At 43.9% G+C, this 23,433-nt stretch overlaps 1 protein-coding gene and 1 long non-coding RNA gene across 4 annotated transcripts in view; both read right to left on the bottom strand.

The window, feature by feature from the left end:
* Positions 1 to 11,941, bottom strand: part of ZBTB8A (zinc finger and BTB domain containing 8A) — a 48,796-nt gene extending 36,855 nt beyond the window's left edge. For 2 of the 3 annotated variants that reach the window (XM_060205791.1, XM_060205793.1), the window contains exons 1-2: positions 11,791 to 11,941; positions 11,525 to 11,622 (exon numbers count right to left, since the gene is read on the bottom strand). The gene's annotated coding sequence lies outside the window, so the exon portion shown is untranslated. The other variant, XM_060205792.1, reaches the window with a different exon arrangement.
* Positions 1 to 23,433, bottom strand: part of LOC132542810 (uncharacterized) — a 383,400-nt gene that overhangs the window by 209,353 nt on the left and 150,614 nt on the right. The window lies entirely within an intron of this gene.

The raw sequence follows: 23,433 nt of genomic DNA, 5'->3' as shown, positions 1-23,433 counted from the left end.
AAATAGACCTACTAGCTTTTTCCAAAATGGAGACCCCAAATCTTTATCCACAATATTCTTGCCTTTAGGTTCATGATTAGTCAACAATTTGCTTTGCTTTCTATCCTAACTCTTCTTCAAGCCACCAGGTTCCAGATGCTACCATAATGCCAACTGGACTTCTCAGGGCAGACGACCCCACCAATGTGCCCTGGAGCCCCACCTCCCCAGATCCCTGCCCCACTAGGGAAAGATAGAGATAGGCTGGGAGTATGGATCAACCTGTCAATGCCCATGTTCAGCAAGAAAGCAACTACAGAAGCCAGACCTTCCACCTTCTGCACCCCATAATGACCCTGGGTCCATGCTCTCAGAGAGTTAAAGAATAAGAAAGCTATTAGGAGAGGGAATGGGATATGGCACTCCGTGGCGGGAATTGAGTGGAATTGTTTCCATTTTATAGATAAAAAATTAAAAAAAAAAAAAAACAGTGAAGAGAAACATCACCTTAAGAGCTTTCTCTCATCTATCAGAAAACATCAGCAAAAGTGAAGAAACAATCACCAACAGAGCCAGGGCACCAGCCCAGTGGTGGGCTAGTCTTTCCTTTGTCAAGTTTGAGGCCCCAGGATCGAATCCCATTCTCCCCAGTATGATGTGGTTTTAGCCTGGGCCCAAGATTGCCAAACCAAAGAGAGACTCAAGCATTCTTTGGTGTAAAAAGATATACTCTATCAATAAGTATAAGAGGATATTGGGCGGGGGAGAAAGCATAATGGTTATGCAAAGAGACTCTCATGCCTAAGGCTCCAAAGTCCCAGGTTCAATCCCCAACACTACCATAAGCCAGAGCTGGTTAAAAAAAAAAAAAAATATATATATATATATATATATATTCATATATTCATGTTCTGGCCCGAGTAGGCTCTTGATATATTAAGTTTTACTATTTGACACTTTTGTAAACAGCTCTCTTTTGTATTTAGCTCATTAGACTTCATTCATGCACTTTAGACTGTCAGTAAGCTCTCCTCACACCAGTAGGACTAATGTTCCCATATATTCCTAACAGTAAAGATTATTGGGAGTCGGGCTGTAGCGCATCGGGTTAAGCGTAGGTGGCGCATGCTCAACAATTTGTTTGGCTTCATATGTTAACTCTCTTTTCAGTCACCAGGTTCCAGGTGTCATCAGGATGCTGGCCAGACTTCCCTGGATTGAAGACCCCACCAATATGTCCTGGAGCTCAGCTTCCCCAGAGACCCACCCTACTAGGGAAAGAGAGAGGCAGACTGGGAGTATGGACCGACCAGTCAACGCTCATGTTTTGCGGGGAAGCAATTACAGAAGCCAGACCTTCTACCTTCTGCAACCCACAATGACCCTGGGTCCATGCTCCCAGAGGGATAGAGAATGGGAAAGCTATCAGGGGAGGGGGTGGGATATGGAGATTGGGCGGTGGGAATTGTAAAAAAAAAAAAAAAAAAAGCATAGGTGGCGCAAAGCACAAGGACCTGTGTAAGGATCCTGGTTCCAGCCCCCGGCTCCCCACCTGCAGGGGAGTCGCTTAACAAGCGGTGAAGCAGGTCTGCAGGTGTCTATCTTTCTCTCTCCCCTCATCTCTCTCCATTTCTCTCTGTTCTATCCAACAACGACGACAACAATAATAACTGTAACAATAAAACAAGGGCAACAAAAGGAAATAAATAAATATTTTTTTAAAAATATTATTTTGCACCTTAACTTTTTTTTTTTTTTGCTTTCAGGTTATGCCTTATTCTATGGCTCAGCCAAATTTAAGTGAGCAACACAATTTGAGTATGAAGATCAATAATGCATTTGAATATAGAAGCTACAGTCAGGGTGGGGGTAGACAGCAAACTCATGCCTAAGGCTTCTAAAGTCCCAGGTTCAATCCCTTGCACCAGAGCTGAGCAGTGCTCTGGTATAAATAAATAAATAAATAAATAAATAAATAAATAGTGTTGGATGGTGGCGCACCTGGTTGGGTGCATGTTACAATGCACAAGGACCCGGGTTCACGCCCCCAGTCCTCACCTGCAGGGGGGAAAGCTTCATGAGTGGTGAAACAGTGTTGCAGGTGTCTCTCTGTCTCTCCCCTTCCCTCTCTATTTCTGTCTTTTTATTTTTTTTATTATCTTTATTTATTGGATAGAGACAGCCAGAAATCAAGAGAATAGGGGAGAGGGAGAGGGAGAGAGAGAGAGAGAGACACCTGCATCCCTGCTTCATTACTCGCAAAGCTTTCCCCTTGTAGGTGGGGACTGGGGGATTCAAACCTGGGTCCTTGCGCATTGTAACATGTGCACTCAACCAGGTGCACCACTAAGAAAATAGAAGCTATAGTCATGCATGATTTTCATAATGGTCTGTCCAAACTTAGCAGTTTTCAGCTCATAGCTTTGCCATATTAGATATAGCCCACAGTTGAATTTTGAACATGACATAACTTGTGACATGGTATATCCAGTTACATACAGCTATAGAAAGAACCATCTGGTAATACTAGAATGGCTGGTGTGAAACATCACAGGTTCTGGAGGTGGTGCACTAGGTTGAGCTCACAAATTGCTATGCTTAAGGACCCCCCCACCCCCACCCCTGCTCCTCACCGGCAAGGGGAAAACTTCCTGAGTGGTGAAGCATTGCTGCAGGTGTCTGGAAAACAAGTACTGAAAGCTCTTTTTCACCTTTTGTCATAAAATAAATATCATCTTTGAGTTTCTTTCCATTAATGAAAACTGGTACAAACATAGAAATTCCATAAAATTGAAGTGGCATAACACAAACTAACCCCAAAAAAGGACTAGATCTATTTTTCAAACTGTCTTTTTTCAGTCTTTGAGTCTGTAAGTTGAAACAAGAATTTCTATTAATTCATATGGGACTCCCAAAATACAACTAGTAGCATTTAAAATATCTTTTTTTTTTCACTTTCTTTATTGGGGAATTAATGCTTTATATTCAACAGTAAATACAATAGCTTGTATATGCATAACATTCCCCAGTTTCCCATATAACAATACAAGCCCCACTAGGTCCTCTGTCACCCTTCTTAGACCTGTATTCTCCCCACCCATCCCAGAGTCTTTTACTTTGGTGCAATACGCCAATTCCAGTTCAGGTTCTACTTGTATTTTCTTTTCTGATCTTGTTTTTCAACTTCTGCCTGAGAGTGAGATCATCCCATATTCATCCTTCTGTTTCTGATTTATTTCACTTAAGCATTTAAAATATCTTTAAGAGTTCAATATTGTGGCCTGGGAGATGGCACAGTGGCTAGGTGCTAGGCTTGCAAGTTCTATTAGAATCATATGTGCCAGAGTGATGCTCTGGTTCTCTCTCTCTCCCCCAATGAGTAAATAAATCTCCTTGGTGGTTTTTTGTTTTTGCCTCTAGGGAGTGCCTGTACTACAAATCCACTGCTCCTGGAGGCCATTTTTCCCTTTTGTTGCCCTTGTTGCCATTGATGTTATTGTTGGATAGGACAGAGAGAATTCGAGAGAGGAGGGGAGACAGAGAGGAGGAGAGAAAGATAGACACCTGCAGACCTGCTTCACCGCTTGTGAAGCGAGCCCCCTGCAGGTGGGGAGAGCCGGGGCTGGAACCGAGATCCTTACACTGGTCCTTGTGCTTTGTGACATGTGCGCTTAGCCTGCTGCGCTACCATCTGACCACCGCCCCCCCCCCCAGCCCCGTGGTGTTTTTTTTTTTTATTATTTTTTTATTATTTTATTTATTCCCTTTTGTTGCCCTTGTTGTTTTATTGTTGTAGTTATTATTGTTGTTGTCGTTGTTGGATAGGACAGAGAGAAACGGAGAGAGGGAGGGGAAGACAGAGAGGAGGAGAGAAAGATAGACACCTGCAGACCTGCTTCACCGCCTGTGAAGCGACGCCCCTGCAGGTGGGGAGCCGGGGTTCGAACCGGGATCCTTATGCCGGTCCTTGTGCTTTGCGCCACCTGCGCTTAACCCGCTGCGCTACAGCCCGACTCCCCGGTGTTTGTTTTTATAGAGACAGAAAAGTAGAAAGGCAGAGAGAGAGATACAGAGACAGAAACAGAAGGCTTCCTTCATTGTCGTGAGCCAGGCTCAAACCTGGGTAGGACATATAGCAAAGCAATGCACTATCCAAGTGAACTATTTCGCTAGCCTAAATAAGTCTTTTCACGTCTTTCTTTTTCTTTTCTTATCTTTTTTTTTTTGGTGTGTGCTGTTATTTTATTTTCAGTTCTGGTTTGTGGTGGTGCGGAATATTGAACCTGGGACTTTGAAGCCTCATGCAGGAGAGTCTCTTTGCATAACCATTATGCTATCTCTACCAACTCTGAATAAGTCTTTTAAAAATTTATTATATTTATTTATTTATTGGATAGATACAGACAGATATCAAGAAGGAAGGGGGTGATAGGGAGACAGAGAGACATCTGCAACACTGCTTCCCTGCTTATGAAGCTTCCTGCTTGCAGGTGGGGACCAGGGGCTCAAACCCAAGTCATTGTGTATTGTAACATGTGCGCTCAACCAGATGTGCCACCGCCAGGCCCCCTGAATAAGTCTTTTCAAAGACTTAAATATGTATTTTAATCCTAGTAGCATTACAGAATTCACAATTTCATTAGAATCAAAGGTAGATGAAAATAACATTACAGGGTGAAGTAGGTCTGCAGGTGTCTGTCTTTCCCTCCCCCTCTGTCTTCCCCTCCTCTCTCCATTTCTCTCTGTCCTATCCAAAAACGATGACAACAATAAAACAACAAGGGCAACAAAGGGGAATAAATAATAAATTAAAAAAAAAAAAGAAATGGCTTCTGGAGTGGTGGATAATCTTAGTGCCGACACCAAGCCCCAGCTAATAACTCTAATGGCAATTTAAGAAAAAGAAGAGGAAAGAAAAGAGAAGAGAAAGGAGAGAAGTAAAGAGAAAATGTTCCAGGGGCAAAGAAGTGTTCCAGGGAGATTTTACAGTAGCAAGTGCAAGGGTTCTGAGGCAGGTCAAATAGGCAGTGGAGGACAAGAAAGGAGGGGAGAACAATGACAGATGAAGTCAGAAAGGGCTGATTAGACTGTGAGACGGACCTGTATCAGCAGGCCTTGACTTTTAATCTGAGTAAGATGGAGAGAGACTGCAACAAGAGCCCACTCACCAATGTTGAGTGAAGTAGCAAAAACTTCCCTCAAAAACATACATCAAATCCTTCAACTATTAACAAAATATTAAAAGCATGTAAAATGGGAGATGGGCAGTTCCACATATGTTATCATGCACAAGGACCTGGGTGCAAGGCCCAAGTCCCCACCTGCCAAGAGGGAAGCTTCATGAGGTGTCAAGCAGTGCTGCATCTCTCTCCTTTTCTCTCAATTTCTCTCTGTTCTGTAGAGTGAAAGGAGGGGGGGATGTGGGGTGGGGGAATGGCTACCAGGAGCTGTGGATTCCTCTCAAAAGCATTGAGCCCCTGCAATAATCCTGATGGGAATAAAGAGAGAGAGAGAGGAAGGTAGAGAGATGGTGGCTGTGGAACCATATACTGTAATCCGACAATCTTGTAACCCACTATTAAACACAAATAAAAACTGGAAAAAAAAAAAAAGAAAAAAAATATGGCGTTGAAAGAGTTTTTGTTTTGTTTTGTTTTTACCAGAGGCTTGAACCTCTGGCTTCTAGTGAGAGACTGGCATTTGAATCTGAAGCTCCGCTGCCTCAGACCTGAGGCCCATGTGCAGAGCCACTACAGTCGGTCAGCACTCAGCAAAAAGTTAAGCCTATGGGGCCAGGCAGTGGCGCAACTGGTTGGTTAAGTGCTCACATCACAGTGCGCAAGAACCCAGGTTCAAGCCCCTGGTCCCCACCTTCAGTGGGAGAAGCAGGGCTGTAAGTCTCTCTCCCTCTTCTCTCAATTTCTCTTTGTGTCTATTCAATAATGAATAAATAAATAATAATAAAAAGAAAGGATTAAGCCTTTCAGTCAGGAACTGTTTTTCGTTTCGTTTGTTTGGAGAGCATAATGGTTATGCCAGAGGCTCCAAAGTCCCAGGTCCATTCCCCAACACCACCATAAACCAGATCTGAGTGGTGTTCTGGTTTTAAAAAAAAGGAGGGTGGGGGGCACAGCTGGCATACCTGGTTGAGCACATATGTTACCTGCAAGGGGGAGGGAGCTTCACTAGCGGCGAAGCAGTGCTGTAGGTGTCTCTTTAGCTCAACCTCCCTCTTAATTTATCTCTGTCCTAGTACATAAAATAAAAGACAAACAAACAAAAAAGGGTGGTTCAGAAGACAGTGCTTGCCATGCATACCAAAGCAGCCAGGTTCAGTCCATTATGTGGTGCGCCAGTCTCTCATGAAATAAGATTTTAAATTAAAAAATAATAATAATAAAAATCACCAATAAAAAATTAATTACGGGGACGAGTGTTGGTGCACCTGGTTGAGTGCACATGTTACAGTGCATAAGGACCCAAGTTCAAGCCCCCAGTCCCCATCCGTAGGGTGAAAGCTTTGCCTGCAGTGAAGCTGGGCTACAGGTATCTTTGTTTCTTTCCCTCTCTATTTCCCCCTCCCCTCTCAATTTCTGGCTGTCTCTATCCAATAAATAAACACACTAATTAAAAAATTAATTACACATAAAAATAAGATTTAAATATTATAGGATCAATCAGATACAACTTCACAATGATGAGTGGCCCAACACGTGCAGTTGACACCAGAATTTCAGATGTTGGCAACTACCTCCTTGGATGCATGAGTGATTCGATTTCATGAATTTTCAAATTAATGTAACGGGCTTCTGTGTGTTTTTTTGTAATAGGCTTGTCCCATCACTTATTTGATAATGTGCACCTAACCAGGTGTGCCACCAACCCCTTCAACTTATCTGAACTGCCTTTGGTAATAAAAGTATTTTTCTCTCCCCCCCGGGGGGGGGGAACAAATCAAGCATTAGGGGTCAGATAGTGAGCACACATATTATAGTGCCAAAGGATGTTGATTCAAGCCCTCCATGCCCAACTGCTGGGGGAAGCTTCATGTGCGGTGAAGCAGTGCTGCAGGTCTCCCTCTATACCTCCCCACTCCCCTTCAATTTCTCTTTCAAAAAAAAAAAAATATATATATATATATATATATACATATGATTGCAAATCAAGCATTACTCTTTTATTTTAAATATTTACTTATTCTTTTGTTGCCCTTGTAGTTATTATTATTGTTGTTACTGATGTCATTGTTGGATAGAACAGAGAGAAATGGAGAGAGGAGGGGAAGACAGAGAGGGGGAGAGAAAGACAGACACCTACAGACCTGCTTCACTGCTTTTGAAGTGACTCCCCTGCAGGTGGGGAGCTGGGGGCTCGAACCGGGATCCTTACGCCAGTCCTTGCGCTTTGTACCACATGAGCTTAACCCACTGAGCTACCGCCCGACTCCCTAATATCTTTTTTTTTTTTTTTTAGAATTTATTTATTTATTCATGAGAAAGATAGGAGGAGAGAAAGAACCAGACATCACTCTGGTACATGTGCTGCCAGGGATCGAACTCAGGACCTCATGGTTGAAAATCCAATGCTTTGTCCACTGTGCCACCTCCCAGACCACCCTAATATCTTTTAAAAAATATTTATTCATTTATTCCCTTTTGTTGCCCTTTTTCTATTGTAGTTATTATTGTTATTGATGTCATCATTGTTAGGACAGAGAAAGAAATGGAGAGAAGAGGGGAAGACAGAGAGGGGGAGAGAAAGAGACACCTGCAGACCTGCTTCACCACTTGTGAAGCCACTCCCCTGCAGGGGGGAAGATAGGGGCTTGAACTGGGATCCTAAGCATTACTCTTTTTACAAAGTGTTTCCTGGAGGGCTATGGAGACAGCATAATGATTATGCAAAAGGCTCTTGAGCCTAAGGTTCTGAAGTCCCCAGGCCCAGCACCACGACAAGCCAGAACTGAGCAGTGCTCTGGTATCTCTCCTCTCTTTCCTCATTAAAACATTTTTAAAATTTTTTTAAACTTTATTTATTTATTCATTTTTCCCTTTTGTTGCCCTTGTTGTTTATCATCATTGTTGCTGTTATTATTATTGTTATTCCTGTCATTGTTGTTGGATAGGACAGAAAGAAATAGAGAGAAGAGGGGAAGACAGTGAGGGGGAGAGAAAGATAGACACCTGCAGACCTGCTCCACCACCTGTGAAACGATCCCCCTGCAGGTGGGGAGCCAGGGGCTTGAACAGGGATCCTTACTACGGTCCTTGTGCTTGACGCCATGTGCACTTAACCCACTGTGCCACCACCTGGCTCCCAATAAAACAATTTTTAAAAGTGTTTCCTGGGGTCCAAATATTACCAACAGCAGAACTGGTGATTTCAAGGCCATGAGATAAAGTCTTGCAGGGTACTATGTTATTTTTTATTTTAATTTTTATTTATCATAGTTTTTTTTTTTTTTAACATAGCACTACTCAGCTCTGGCTTATGGTGGTGTGGGGTATTGAACCTAGGACTTGGCATGGCAGTCTCTATATAATCATTATGCTATTCTCTGCCCCCCCCATCCTGCTATCTTTCCAGTGGTCTGAAATTTGCATACCTGGAAGGAACCCAGTTACTCAAGATAGCTCCTAGTGACATCTTAGAACCTAAGCTGTTACCTGCTCCATTCAGCCAAGGGTGGCAGGCCTCACCTCCCATGTTTGTGTAGTCGGGCTATTTTCCAGATGTAAAGATATCTGACTTCTGGTTATCAGTGACCATCTCACTCTTTTATTCTTTTTTTTCCTTAAGATTTTATTTATTTATTTATTTGTTTATTTATAAGAAAGGAGAGGGCAGGAGTAGATAGCATAATAGTTATGCAAGAGACTCTCATGCCTGAGGCTCCAAAGTCCCTGGTTCAATCCTCTACACTACTACAAGCTAGAGCTGAGCAGTGCTCTGATGAAAAAGAAAGCAGACATCACTCTGGTACATGTTCTGCTGGGGACTGAACTTAGGAGCTCATGCTTGAGAATCCAATGCTTTATCTCTGGACCACCAGTGGCCTTCTCTCTAGGGGTTATATCTATCCATACCCTAGGTTTGGGGAAGATAAAACTATCTAAGAGGGGTGGGGAGATAGCATAGGCAGGGTTTTTTTGTTGTGCAAAAAAGAAAAAAACTTCCAAGTGGGCCTTGCAGTGGAACGCTTATTTGAGTGCACAAGTTACAAAGTTCAAGAATCCAGTCCTGTGGTCCCGGAGGTGGCACAGTGATAAAGCTCTGGATTCTTAAGCATGAGGTCCCAAGTTCGATCCCCGGCAGCACATGTGCCAGAATATCTCTGGTTCTTTCTCTCTCCTCCTATCTTTCTCATAAATAAATAAATAAATAACATCTTTAAACAAAACAAAAGAATCCAGTCCTTGTCTGCTGTGAGGAAGCTTTGCCAGATGTGAAACAGTGATACAGGTCTCAGGTCTCCCTATCTTTTTTTTTTTATTATTTATTTTATCCCCTTTTGTTGCCCTTGTTTTACTGTTGTAGTTATTATTGATGTTGCCGTTGTTGGATAGGACAGAGAGAAATAGAGAAAGGAGGGGAAGACAGAGAGGGGGAGAGAAAGACACCTGTAGACCTGCTTCACCGCCTGTGAAGTAACTCCAATGCAGGTGGGGAGCCGGGGCTCGAACTGGGATCCTTACTCCAGTCCTTGCGCTTTGCGCCACGTGCGCTTAACCCGCTGCGCTACCGCCCGACTCCCTGCTCTCCATCTTTATAACCCTGTTCCATCTCAATTTCTATCTGTCTCTATACTATAAATGAATAAAATATGAAAAAGAAAAGGCTTTTCAATGCCAGACTGGGGAGGCAGCATAATGGTTATGCAAAGAGACTTTCATGCCTGAGGCTCCAAGGTCCCAGGTTCAAATCCCAGCACCACTATAAATCAGAGCTGAGCAGTGCTCTAGTCTCTCTCCCTCCCTTCATCTCTCCCTCTATCACTCTCATTAAAAAAAAAAAAAAACTTTCAATGCTTGAGGCAGCAAAAAGTCTCAAATTCAATCCCCAGCACCACCAAGCCAGAGCCGGATAATGCTCTGGGGTAAAAAAAAAAAAAAGACTGTAAAAGGAAGTTGGGCCTCCATTCTTCATCTGCTGAGAATTCTTTCTGATAAAGATCAGTTAAAGTTTTTAGAGCAAGAGACATGAGATAAACATGCTTTCTGGAAGACTCTAAAAGTACCTTTGTGAGGGATGGAGAACAGGAGTAGGAGGCAAGGGTGCTGGAAGGCTGTCATTCTCCACTTGGTTTAGAGGTGAAACCACGCTTAACTCATTTCCTCTTCTGAAAAGTGGAATAGCTAGCCTCCAGACTGGGTCGTTGTTTTATAGGAAATTCAACTGAATAATTCATATACATGGAAGCACTCCATTTACTAAAGTTCTGCCGATATTAAAAAAGGAATAGAAAGATGTGTAGTGAAAAGCCCACTAGGTGGAAATTTACTGCTTCCAAACACTTCTTTGACTAAAACTAATAAATATTTTGCCATGCGTCTCAATTTTAAAAGAAGTGGGTGGTGTAAATAGCATAATGGTCATGCAAAGAGACTCATGCCTGAGGCTCCAAAGCCCCAGGTTGGATCCCCCACCACCACCTCACCATAAGCCGGAGCAAAAATGGGAGAAAAGCAAGTCTTAGAAAGCTGTGGGTCCTGGAGGCTACCACCATCGAGAAATAAGCTTATTTGAAGGAAAAGAAGCAATGCTGCTAACTTAAAAAAAAAAGGGGGGGGACAGTCTACATAGGTAAAGTTGCGTACCATGTCTGTGATTCATCGTAAAATACTGTAGCCCAGTATGCTTTAGGCGTTAAACTAGGATGTCGCATCAAATTTAAAACCAAAGGGTGGGGGGTGAATGGAGAAACAGGCTCCTGAGGAAGCACCTGACGTCACCTGGGTGCTAACCGGGGCTCCCCGACCGCCAGCCCCGCGTTGGGCGCAGCGTACAGGCCGCCCAGCCCTGCGCGCCGCCCGCCGCCCGCCCACCCTCCGCGAGCCCCGGCGCCCGGCGGCCGCAGACACGCCCCGCGCCGGCCCCGCCGCCCGCCCGCCCGCCGCCAGGAGGCTCCGCGCGCCTTCCCGCCTTTCCCCGCGCTGCGGCCGGGCCGGGCGGGACGGCGCGGCCATTGTCCCGCAGCCCCTCCCGGGCGGCCGGGCGCCAGAGCGGCGGCCGCGGGCTCCGACAACCCGGGCGCCCCGCCGCCGCCGCCCGCCCGCGCCGCCTTTGTGAGCGTCTCCAGCCCCTCGGAGGCGGCGCGCCGCCGCCGCTGCGCCCCCGGCTGCAAATGGCGCCCGCGCGCCTCTGCGCCTCCCGCCGCTGTCCGGGCCCCGGACGTCTGGGGGCGCCGCGCCCCGGCCGCTTCCTGCCGCCGTCGCCGGTGCCGCCCGGAACCCGCGGCGCCTCCGCCCGCAGCCAGGCTCGCGGCCCGTCCCGGGCGGCCCCGACGCCCCGCCCGTCCTCCGCCCGCGCCGGGCGCAGCACTTACCGCGGGCCGCGACGCTCCGGCGGGTCGCGCGCTGGCCGGGGTAGAGTCCTGGTTCCCGGCGGGGGAAATAGCCCTTTTCGAAGCTGCTCCTTTGCGCCCTAAAACAAGTAGCCCCAATGTGAGAGAAACAAAAGGTATTTGCTGACGTGGGCGTTGGACAGAAACGCCCGAGGGCTGGGGACACAATTAAAGGGGCAACGCACAGATTTCAGGCACCAACCAGCGGCGTTGCCCACTCCCCCTGCCCCTGCCTACACCCCTCGCACCTTCTCTAGGCCCAGGGGTGTCCAGGCTCCCTCGCAGTTGCCTATGGAATCACTGTTTAATCAGGAGCTTATGTTTCAAATTGTGCTTTACGTTGAGAAAGACGCCTCTGGAGGGCCGAAGGGCTGGATTTCTAGGATCTGGGGAATTTGGGTTAGGAAAGAGGGAGGGATTGAGGCGTGCCCACAGTACTGTACAAGTACATGTGACATTATTGTACTTAAGTTTAGCAACGTCAAATGTGGGCGATTTCCAAAGCTTTTTTTTTTTTCTTTATTGAAACATTTAGTCGAACATAACCTTTTCTAAACTTACATAGATCACATTTTGTTTGAAGAGGAGAATGTAGAGGGACTTGAGTTGGAGAAAAGTCAAGGTTCAGACAAAATATAACATTGGCAAATACATATATTTAGCAGATTCTGTGGTTTCAAATACAAAAACATAAATCAAATCTGTTCTGACATTCGTGTCCCTAATATTTAGAGTATAAATGTCAGGTTATATAAATTTGCTAAAATCTTTAAATCACTGGCTTTTCACTGTTACTTAAAGAGACATTTCTCTTGAGATGATTTTTCTGGAACAAACTACTGTAATAATGAATGGGCTGGAGAAGTAGGAGACTGCTTACCCAGCAGAGCATTGTGTTAGCATTTGTGAAGGCCTGAGTTGGAGCTTTGGCCCTACACAGGAGCATCAAGGCACCAGGGGAACTCCATGGGTGGTGCAGTGCTGTGGTGTCTTTACTGTCCCTTCTCTTTCACCCTCTCTTACAAAATTAAAAAAAAAAAAAAAAAGGGAGGAGGATCCATGAGACATCTCAGTGATACCTTGTTTTTCGGTTTGGTTTGGTTTTGCTTTCGCCAGAGCACACATCTGATTTATGGTGTGCCTGGGATTAAACCTGAAACCCTGGAGCCTCAGACATTAAAGTCTTTTGCATAATGATTGTGCTACCGCCCACCCACTGACTCTACTTTAGTTTTTTCTTAATGTAGGGGGAGTGGAAAGAGGTTAAGTCAAGTAGTTTAACCTCCAGTTCCTTGGGTTCAAGGACTCTTACTGCTATGGCTTATATGTGTTACAAAGTGACCTGCATTTCTTTGAAAGACAACTTAAGGATGATTTTGTTCATATATACAATAAAAAGAATTGAAATATATGAACTTCTAACAAAAATAAATAGCCAAATGATCTGTAGGACTGTGAAAACTACAGTGGTTATGGGAGGAGGGAGGGAGCATAGAACTATGGTGCTAGGTACAGTGTGGAACTAAACCCCCTGTAATTTTATGATCTTATAAGCCATTATTAAGTCACTAATAAAAATGAATTTAGGGAGTCGGGCGGTAGTGCAGATCTAGCGCAGGTGGCACAAAGCGCAAGGACCGGTGTAAGGATCTCGGTTAGAGCCCCCGACTCCCCACCTGCAGGGGGGTCGCTTCACAGATGGTGAAACAGATCTGCAGGTGTCTTTCTCTCCCCCTCTTTGTCTTCCCCTCCTCTCTCCATTTCTCTCTGCCATACCCAAGAACAACGACATCAATAATAACTACAACAATAAAAACAAGGGCAACAAAAGGGAATAAATATTTTTTTAAAAAAGAAAAAAATGAATTAAAAAAAATTAGTTTTCTAGTTCCTTATGGTGGCATTGGAAACTGGAAAACACTGTAATATAGTAAAACCGAAAAGAAAAAAAATAGAAGAATCACAATTTTGACACCATTTAATTTTTCTTTTTTTTATGCCTTTTTTTTTTAAAGATTTTATCTACTTATTTATGAGAAAGGAGAGAGAGACGGAGGAGCCAGACATCACTCTGGTACATATGGAGCTGGGGATTGAACTTAGAACCCCATGCTTGAGTCCACTGCTTTATCCACTGTGCCACCTTCCAGACCACAGTGCTATTTAATTTTCCAGTGAATTCCTTTTCATGGCATAATCAGTCATATCAAATAAAGTTTCTTACTTTGGTTTCATCGATAATTAGCTACGCATTTTGAAAATCATACTCAGGATACAAAAATATTCCTTTTTTTTTTTTTCCACAAGAGCACTGCACAGCTCTGACTTATGGTGCCACTGAAATATTCACTAAAATTAAAACCACTTCTTTATTACTGTAGACGAATTTTTTGCTATTTGGATGCATTTTCTCATATTCTGAAAATCGAAGTGCAAATAGGTATTTTTGAAAAACAGGAGTGGGCAGGGGTAGATAGCATAATGGTTATGTAGACTCTCCTGCCTGAGGCTCTAAATTCTGAGGTTCAATCCCCTGCACCACCATAAACCAGAGCTGATTAAGTGCTCTGGTTAAAAAAAATAATAATAAAATAAGGAGTCGGGCGGAGCACAACGGGTTAAGCGCTGGTGGCGCGAAGCACAAGGACCAGCGGGAGGATCCCCGTTGGAGCTCCATACTGTATAGTGCCCGTTTAGAGAAATGTGAAATTGCAAATAAAACTGAGAAATTACTAGCGAGACCCCAGGTTCTATCCCCCACTCCACCCCATAAGCCAGAACTGAGCAGTGCTCTGGTTAAAAAAAAAGGGGTGTGTGTGTGTGTGTGTGTGTGTGTGTGTGTGTGTGTGTGTGTGTGTGTGTGTGTGTCAGGCAGTAGCGCAGCAGATTAAGCGCACATGGAGCCAAGTGCAAGGAGCGGAGTAAGGATCCCGGTTTGAGCCCCTGGCTCCCTACCTGCAGGGGAGTCACTTCACATGTGGTGAAGCAGGACTGCAGGTGTCTGTCTTTCTCTCCCCTGTCTTCCCCTCCTATCTCGATTTTTCTCTGTCCTAACAACGACGACATCAATAACAACAATAATAACTACAACAATAAAAAACAACAAAAGGGGGGAAAAGCAAAAAGAATAAAATAATTTTAATTATTTTATTTTTTAATAAAAAAGGACAGAGGGTAGATAGCATAATGGTTATGCAAACAGACTCTTATGCCTGAGGCTCCAAAGTCCCAGGTTCAATCCCCCGCACCACCATAAGCCAGAGCTGAACAGTGTTCTGGTAAAAAAAAAAAAAAAATTTAAAAAAATTACCAGAGAGAAAGAAATTATGGCTGGTGATGCACAAATATCTGTGAGAGTCAGGTAGCTGCATGATTATAAAGTTTATTGAAATAAATTAAAAATAGTAACAGGCAGGGTTAGATAGCATAACGGTTATGCAAAAAGCTCAAGCCTGAGGCTCCAAAAGTCCCAGGTTCAATCCCCCGCACCACCTTAAGCTGGAGCTGAGCAGAGCTCTGGTAATAAAATATTCCTGAAGTCTAACTGCAGTGAGGTTTATCAGGAGGACATGGAGTCCTGTCCACACAGGTTGAAGAGACATATTGTCCTATAACTTACTAAAGGCACATGTAAATGGATTAGTGAAATAATTTAATTGAGATCTTCTAGCATTTGCCCTTCTTCCGTAGCCAGTCAACAGCGTCAGGTTGAGCCTGATGTATAGTTTCGAGACCTCCTTTGAATCTGGAGAGATGGCAGTCGTTGACTATGTGGGTCATAGTCTGTCTGTAGCCACAGGGGCAGTTCGGGTCGTCTCTGGCTCCCCAGCGATGGAATAAAGGACATGTAAATGGACCAATGAATAACCTGATGGCGGTTGCCCTACTATTTCATTAAGGAGGAACCTACAAGCTGGGTTGGGTCAGAGATAGTAGCTCATATATAGAAAGATAGCTAGGTTTTTTATCACACTAAATCTTACCTAGGTCTCATGTACACTAATATTTATCAAGAAAGCTTGTATGACCTCTGAGTCCCTGTTAGTTGAATTCACAGCCTGGTCACAACAGAGACACTTCATGCTGTTGTAGGACCTCTCCTAGGCAGTGCAAAAGACTGACCCTCCCTCCCTGCAGAGAGTGAGGAAAGCTTTCTTCCAGTGAGCCAGCTGTTAGCATTGTTAGTACTGACAACACCCTCGAGTGGGCTGATAGAGTTCATCCCACCTAAAATGACCAGGCTGTATGATAGCAAACAGAGGTCCTTTCAAGGTCTAGGCCCATAGTACTTATGGGGAGCCCTGGGATTCCCAGACTAGTTGGGCCCCAGGGGATAGGTGGCATACCATTGGCCAAAGCAGCCATCATTTAGGTAAGCCAGTCTCCTGTCCCTATCCACTGTTTTATTTTTGCCTAAAATATTTTTGGTTATTAAAACTTTGATAGATATCTTTATAATTTTTAATGTATTTATGACATCTTTTACTGAGCAGAGGTTTAACATTGTATCTTTTTTAAAATGATGATTTAGATACATTTATTTTTTTTGATATATTTATTTGTTTTTTATTAGAAAGAGAGACTCTGACTTACAGTACTGTGGGGGATTGAACCCAGGACTTTAGAGCTTCAGATATATTGGTACTTTTACAGAGTCTTTTTTTTTTAATTTTTTCTTTTGTTGGGAGGGGAAGACAGAGAGGGGGAAAGAAAGATAGACACCTGCAGATGTGCTTCACTGCCTGTGAAGCAACTCTCCTGCAGGTGGGGAGCCGGGGGGCTTGAACCAGGATCCTTAAGCTGCTCTTTGCGCTTTGCTCCACATGCGCTTAACCTGCCGCGCTACTGCTGGATTCCCACTTTTACAGAATCTTGACTCAAGTTGATAAAGAAATATATCGGGTTCCCATTGGGGCTCAGGTTAAACTCAATTTAATAAAGATAAAGAAAGGATCCTGAAGGCTGCAAGAGTCACTTACAGAGGAAAACCCATAAGATTAGCAGCTGACTTCTCCACACAAACACTACAGGCCAGAAGAGAATGGCAAGATATCTATTGAGTGCTCAATGAGAAAGGCTTTCAGCCAAGACTACTGTATCCTGCTAGACTGTCATTCAGACTAGATGGAAGCATCAAAACCTCAGACAAGCAACAGTTGAAAGAATCAACTATCACCAAGCCTGCCCTGAAAGAAGTTCTGAAAGGTCTCCTATAAACAGTCAGACCACCATAAATATGCCATAGATCAGAACACTCTAAAAAAATCTACAAGAGTGGCATTAAAATATCTTTAATCTTTGATAGCAATAAGTGTCAATGGCCTGAATTCACCTATTAAGAGACACAGAGTAGGAAGATGGATCAGAAAACCCAACCCAACAATATGCTGTCTACAGGAAACTCACCTAACGCAACAAGACAAACACAAACTCAAAATGAAAGGATGGAAAACTATCATACAAGCCAATGGCCCACAAAATAGGGCAGGGACAGCTATTCTCATATCTGACACGGTAGACTTTAAAATAAATAAAATTTAAAAATATAGGGATGGACACTACTTAATGCTCAGAGGATCAGTCAATCAAGAGGACTTAACAATTATTAACATCTATGCACTCAGTGAGAAGCCATCTAAATACACCAAACATCTACTGAAATAGATACAGCAATATATTAACAGCAACACAGTCATAGTAGGGTACTTCAACACCCCACTCTCTCAACTTGACAGATCATTCAGGCAAAAAATCAACAAAGACATGAGGGAGATAAATGAGGAGATACATAAACTAGAACTATTGGACATTTTCAGAGTCATTCATCCCAAGAAACTGGAATACACATTCTACTCAAGTCCACACGGGTCATTCTCAAGGATAGACCATATGTTAGGCCACAGAGACAGCATCAGCAAATTCAAGAGCATTGAAATCATCCCAAGCATCTTCTCAGATGAAGTGGAATTAAACTAACACTTAACAATCAATAAAAGATTAGTAATAGTCCCAAAATGTGGAAGCTCAACAGTACACTTCTTAACAACTTCTGGGTCAAAGAAGAAATAAAGGAAGAAATCAAAATGTTTTGAGAGTTCAATGAAAATGAAGATACAAGCTATCAAAATATTTGGGACACAGCTAAGGCAGTTCTGAGAGGGAAGTTCATAGTCATACAAGCACACATTAGGAAACAAGAAAAAGCACAAATAAATGGCCTGATTGCACATCTTTTAAAAAAAAATATTTATTCCCTTTAGTTGCCCTTGTTGTTTTATTGTAGTTATTGTTGTTGTAGTTATTGATGTTGTCGTTGTTGGATAGGACAGAGAGAAATGGAGAGAGAGGAGGGGAAAACAGAGGTGGAGAGAAAGACAGACACCTGCAGACCTGCTTCACAGCCTGTGAAGTGACTCCCCTGTAGGTGGAGAGCCGGGGGCTCGAACTGGGATCCTTCTGCTGGTCCTTGCCCTTTGCGCCATGTGCACTTAACCCACCACGCTACCACCCAACTCCCCTGATTGCACATCTGAAAAACCTAGAAGAAGAACAAAGGAACCCTAAAGCAACCAGTAGGACAGAAATCACCAAAGTTAAGGCAGAAATAAATAACATTGAGAATAAGAAAACCATACAAAAGATCAGCGAAAGTAAATGTTGGTTCTTCGAAAGAGTGAACAAAATTGGCAAACCTTTAGCCAGACTCACAAAACAAAAAATGGAGAAGAACCAAATAAATCAGATCATAAATGAAAGAGGAGATATCACAACAGACACTGCAGAAATTCAATATATCAACCACATGCATTTAATCAGGTGCGCTACCGCCAGACTCCCTTAACTCTTTTTTTAAATCTTTATTTATTGGATAGAGACAGCCTTAAATCGAGAGGGAAGGAGGAGATAGACAGAGAGACACCTGCAGCCCAACGCTACGCGGAGGAGAGAGAGGAGATCCGGAGTGGAGAGGGAACACCAATCTTTATTCATGCGGGCACCTCAGAGTTGGGTGAGAGCGCAGCCTCCCGCTACACGCAACAACCCTTCCACGCCAGGGTGAAGAGTGGGCCAAAAAAGACCGAACCCACAGCAGCAGCGGCTTTATAGGATGAAAAAAACGGAAATGGAAGTTGGGGACAGGATTGGTCGGGAAAGGCACTCCGGGAATATCTTTTCAACTCTCTCAGAAATTGGCAATACCCCGAGGGGACAACATGCTGGAACAAGGCACTCCGGGAATATTGCTTCAATTCTCCTGGGAACTGGCAATACCCTGAGGGGACAACATGGTGACTGTGACTGCATCTGCACAATTTCCCAGCACAGCCCTGCTTTACCACTCACAAAGCTTTACCCCTGGTGGGGCCAGAGTCTCAAACCCAGGTCCTTGCGCACTGTAACATGTCACTCAACCAGGTGCGCCACCACCTGGCCCATCTCTCTTTTTTCTTATTCTTTATTTATTTATTGACTAGAGATAGCCAGGAATCCAGACGCAGGGGACATAGAGCAGAAGAAAGACAGAGAGACACCTGCAGCACTGCTTCCTCACTTTTAAAGTCCCCCCCACATGCAGGGACTAGGGCCTTGAACCTGGATCCTTGTGCATTATAATATGTGCACTCAACCAGGTGTACCACCACCCAGGCCCTATTATTATTTTTAATAAGGGGAAGATACAGGGAGAAAGACACACAGAGAAACACTGCAACACTACACAGCTCTGGCTTACAGTGATGCTGGGGACTGAACCCGGGCCTCAACTGAGAGTCTCAGGCAGGGGAGTCTTTTTGTATAACCATTATGCTGTCTCCCAAGTCCCATAGCTGACTTTTTACACGCTTCACACAATTCTGGAATATCTTTATTGATGTACAAGTGTATAGATAAAGCAATTTTTTAAATTATCTTTATTTATTACACAGAGACAGCCAGAAACTGAGAGAGGAGGGGATGATAGAGAGGGAGAAAGACAGACACCTGCAACACTGCTTCACCACTCATAAAGCTTTTCCTCTGCAGGTGGGGACCAGGGGCTTGAACCCGCGTCCTTGAACATTGTAACATGTGCAGCCAACCAAGTTCACCATCACCTGGTCCCTATATATATATAGAAATTTTTAGACAATATTTTAGACACTGAGATGTTCTTTGATAGATTTTTTTATCCAAAGTAATACTACTTTGACAGCACATTAGTAAGTATAGTATTATAGAAACTAGGAGAAAGGAGGAATTCAAGAAGGACATTATTGTTAAATACTTCTCTTAGTAGTCTAAGAAAAAATGCCTAGGGCTGGGAAAACAGCACAATAGTTTTTCAAAGAGACTTTCATACCTGTAGCTACAAGATACCAAGTTCAATCCCCAGCACCACCATAAGCCAGAGCTGAGTAGTGCTCTGGTCTCCGACTCTCCTTCCCTCTCTCTGTATCTCTCATTAAAATAAATAAAATACTAAAAAAGGAAAGAAAATGTCTATTAAAAATAACTTAGAGGGCCTGGGTGTTGGTATACCTGATTGAGCACACATGTTCAATGTACAAGGACCCTGGTTCAAGCTCCCCACCCCCCCAACAGTGCTGCAAGTCTCTCTCTAAATTATCTTTATTTATTTATTTTTTTTTGTAATTTTATCTTCCCTTTTGTTGCCCTTGTTGTCTTTTTATTGTTGTTGTAGTTGTTGTTGTAGTTGATGTCGTCGTTGTTGGATAGGACAGAGAGAAATGGAGAGAGGAGGGGAAGACAGAGAGGAGGAGAGAAAGACAGACACCTGCAGATCTGCTTCACCGCCTGTGAAGCGACTCCCCTGCAGGTGGGGAGCCGGGGGCTTGAACCGGGATCCTTATGCGGTCCTTGCGCTTAGCGCCACCTGTGATTAACCCGCTGTGCTACCGCCCAGCTCCCATTATCTTTATTTTTTTTGGTAGAGACATTTGAAAATCAACAAGGAAGGGAGAGATAGAGAGGAATAGAGACAGAGAGAGACTGCAGCCCTGCTTCACCACATAAAAAACTTTCCTCCTGCAGGTGGGGACCAGGGGCTTGAACCCAAGTCTTTCTGGACTATAACATGTGCATTCAACCAAGTGCACCACCACCAGGCCCCTGTCTCCTCTATATCCCCTTTCCTCTTGATTTGTGGCTGACTCTGTAAAATAAATAAGGATAATAATTTTTAAAAATGTAACTTAGAGATCACTGACTTCTGAGATGGGGTGTGAAACATAGAGGTACTGGCAATAGACAACTCTGGAGAGTTATGAAGCAGACATTCAGTTATTACTGCTGTGTAGCAAAACAACACAGAGGCAGTGTATAAAATGAAAACAAGGGAGTCGGGCGGTAGTGCAGTGGGTTAAGCACAGGTAGCGCCAAGCACAAGGACCATTGTTAGGATCCCGGTTCAAGCCCCCTGCTCCCCACCTGCAGGGGAGTCACTTCATAAGCAGTGAAGCAGGTCTGCAGGTGTCTGTCTTTCTCTTTCCCTCTTTGTCTTCCCCTCTTCTCTCCATTTCTCTCTGTCCTATCCAACAATGATGACATCAATAACAACAATAATAATAACTACAACAATAAAATAAGGGCAACAAAAGGAAATAAATTAATAAATAAATATTTTTAAAAGGGTATAAGCTAAGGGGATATTTGGGTAAAATACTTTTCTTTTTTTTTAATTTTTTTTTATATTTATTTATTCCCTTTTGTTGCCCTTGTTGTTTTATTGTTGTAGTTATTATTGTTGTTGTCGTTGTTGGATAGGACAGAGAGAAATGGAGAGAGGAGGGGAAGACAGAGAGGGGAGAGAAAGATAGACACCTGCAGACCTGCTTCACCGCCTGTGAAGCGACTCCCCTGCAGGTGGGGAGCCGGGGTTCGAACCGGGATCCTTATGCCGGTCCTTGTGCTTTGTGCCACATGCGCTTAACCCGCTGTGCTACAGCCCGACTCCCAATACTTTTCTTTTTTTAAGATTTTATTTATTTATTCATGAGAAAGATAGGAGAGAAAGAACCAGACATCACTCTTTTTTTAAAAAAAATATTTTTTAAATTTATTTATGAGAAAGATAGGAGGAGAGAGAAAGAACAAGATATCACTCTGGTACATGTGCTGCCGGGAATTGAACTCAGGACCTCATGCTTGAGAGTCCAATGCTTTAGTCACTGTGCCACCTCCCAGACCACATTTATTTTCTAATACTTACTTATTTGCCTCCAGGGTTATTGCTGGGGCTTGGTGCCAGCAGTATGAATCCACTGCTCCTGGAGGCTGTTTTTTTCCCATTTTGTTGCCCTTGTTGTTACTGTTGCCATTGGTGTTGCTATTGTTGGATAGGACAGAGAGAAATCGAGAGAGGAGGGGAGACAAAGAGGAGGGGAAAAGACATCAGCAGACCTGCTTCACCGCTTGTGAAGTGTCCCTCCTAACCCCCACAAGTGGGGAGCCAGGGCTCCAACGGGGATTCTTAGGCCTGTCCTTATGCTTTGTGCCATGTGTGCTTAACTTACTGCACCACTGCCCAACCCCTATTTTCTAATACTTTTTAATCTGATGAAAAGTATGAAGATGAGGCCAGGTGGTGGTGCACCTGGTAGAATGCACATGTTAGGGGCTGGGTGGGCATGTTAAGGGCAACAAAAGGGAAAAATGGCCCCCGGAGCAGTGGATTCGTAATGCAGGCACCGAGCCCCAGCAATAACCCTGGAGGCAAAAAATAAAAAAGAATAAAGAATACACATGTTACAGTGTGCAAGGACCTGAGTTCAAGCCCTGGGTCTCTACCTGCAGAGGGAAAGCTTCACAAGTTGTGAAGCAGTGCTGCAGGTGTCACACTTTCTTGCTCCCCCTTTCCCTATCAATTTCTCTGTTTCTATCCAATAAATAAAATCCTTTTTTTTTTTGCCTCCAGGGTTATTGCTGGGGTTCAGTGCCTGCACCATGAATCCACTGCTCCAGGAGGCCATTTTCTCTCTTTTCGTTGTCTTTGTTGTTGTAGCCTTGTTGTGGTTATTATTGTTATTGTTGATGTCATTTGTTGTTGGATAGGACAGAGAGAAATGGAGAGAGGAGGGGAGGACAGAGAGGGAGAGAAAGACAGACACCTGCAGACCTGCTTCACTGCCTGTGAAGCGACCCCCCCTGCAGGTGGGAGCCGGGGGCTCGAACCAGGATCCTTATGCGGTCCTTGCCCTTCCCTCCACATGCACTTAACCACTGCACTACCGCCCAACTCCCTAAATAAATAAATTAAAAAAAAAAAAAAAAGAGCAAGACAGAAGTGATAATGTCCGGTTTTAGAGGCTTGGTGCTAAAAGGCACAGCTGGCTCTCTGTTCTTTTTCTTTACTTTTTTTTTTTTTTTTTTTTTTTTTTGCCAGAGCATTGCTTATCTGCTCAGCTCTGGTTTATGGTGGTGCAGGAGCAGCGGAAGGGGTTGAACCTGGGACCTGGGAACCTCAGGCATGAAAATCTTTTGCATAACTTTTATGCCATCTCCCCTACCCTGCTTGTTCATTCTCTGTCTTGGATCAGTTGCACAGAGAGAAGTCAGCTGCCATGTAGAGATGAACTGAGGCTTCCTGCCAACAGCTGTGTGAGTGAGCCATGTTGGAATGGATCCTCCAGCCCCAAGCAAACTCAGCTGACTGTAGCCCAGGCTAACAGCTTGACTGAAACCTTAGGAGAGATCATGAGCCAGAACCAACCATCTAAACTACGCCAAGATTCCTGGTTCTCAGAAACCTTGTGAAATAATCAGTTTGTGCTATTTGAAGCCATTAAATTGTGGAGGTTGTTAGGCAGCTTTGGTTTATATTTATTGTAGTACCCAAAAATGCTGCCATAATAAATACCTAAAACTGTGGTTTTGGAACTGAGCAGTGGGTAGAA

Source organism: Erinaceus europaeus, chromosome 13 (assembly GCF_950295315.1).
Source record: "Erinaceus europaeus chromosome 13, mEriEur2.1, whole genome shotgun sequence".
In the NCBI taxonomy this organism is placed as follows: Eukaryota; Metazoa; Chordata; class Mammalia; order Eulipotyphla; family Erinaceidae; genus Erinaceus; species Erinaceus europaeus.
The sequence above is the reverse complement of the archived record's forward strand: the minus strand, read 5'-3'. Positions and strand labels throughout refer to the sequence as shown.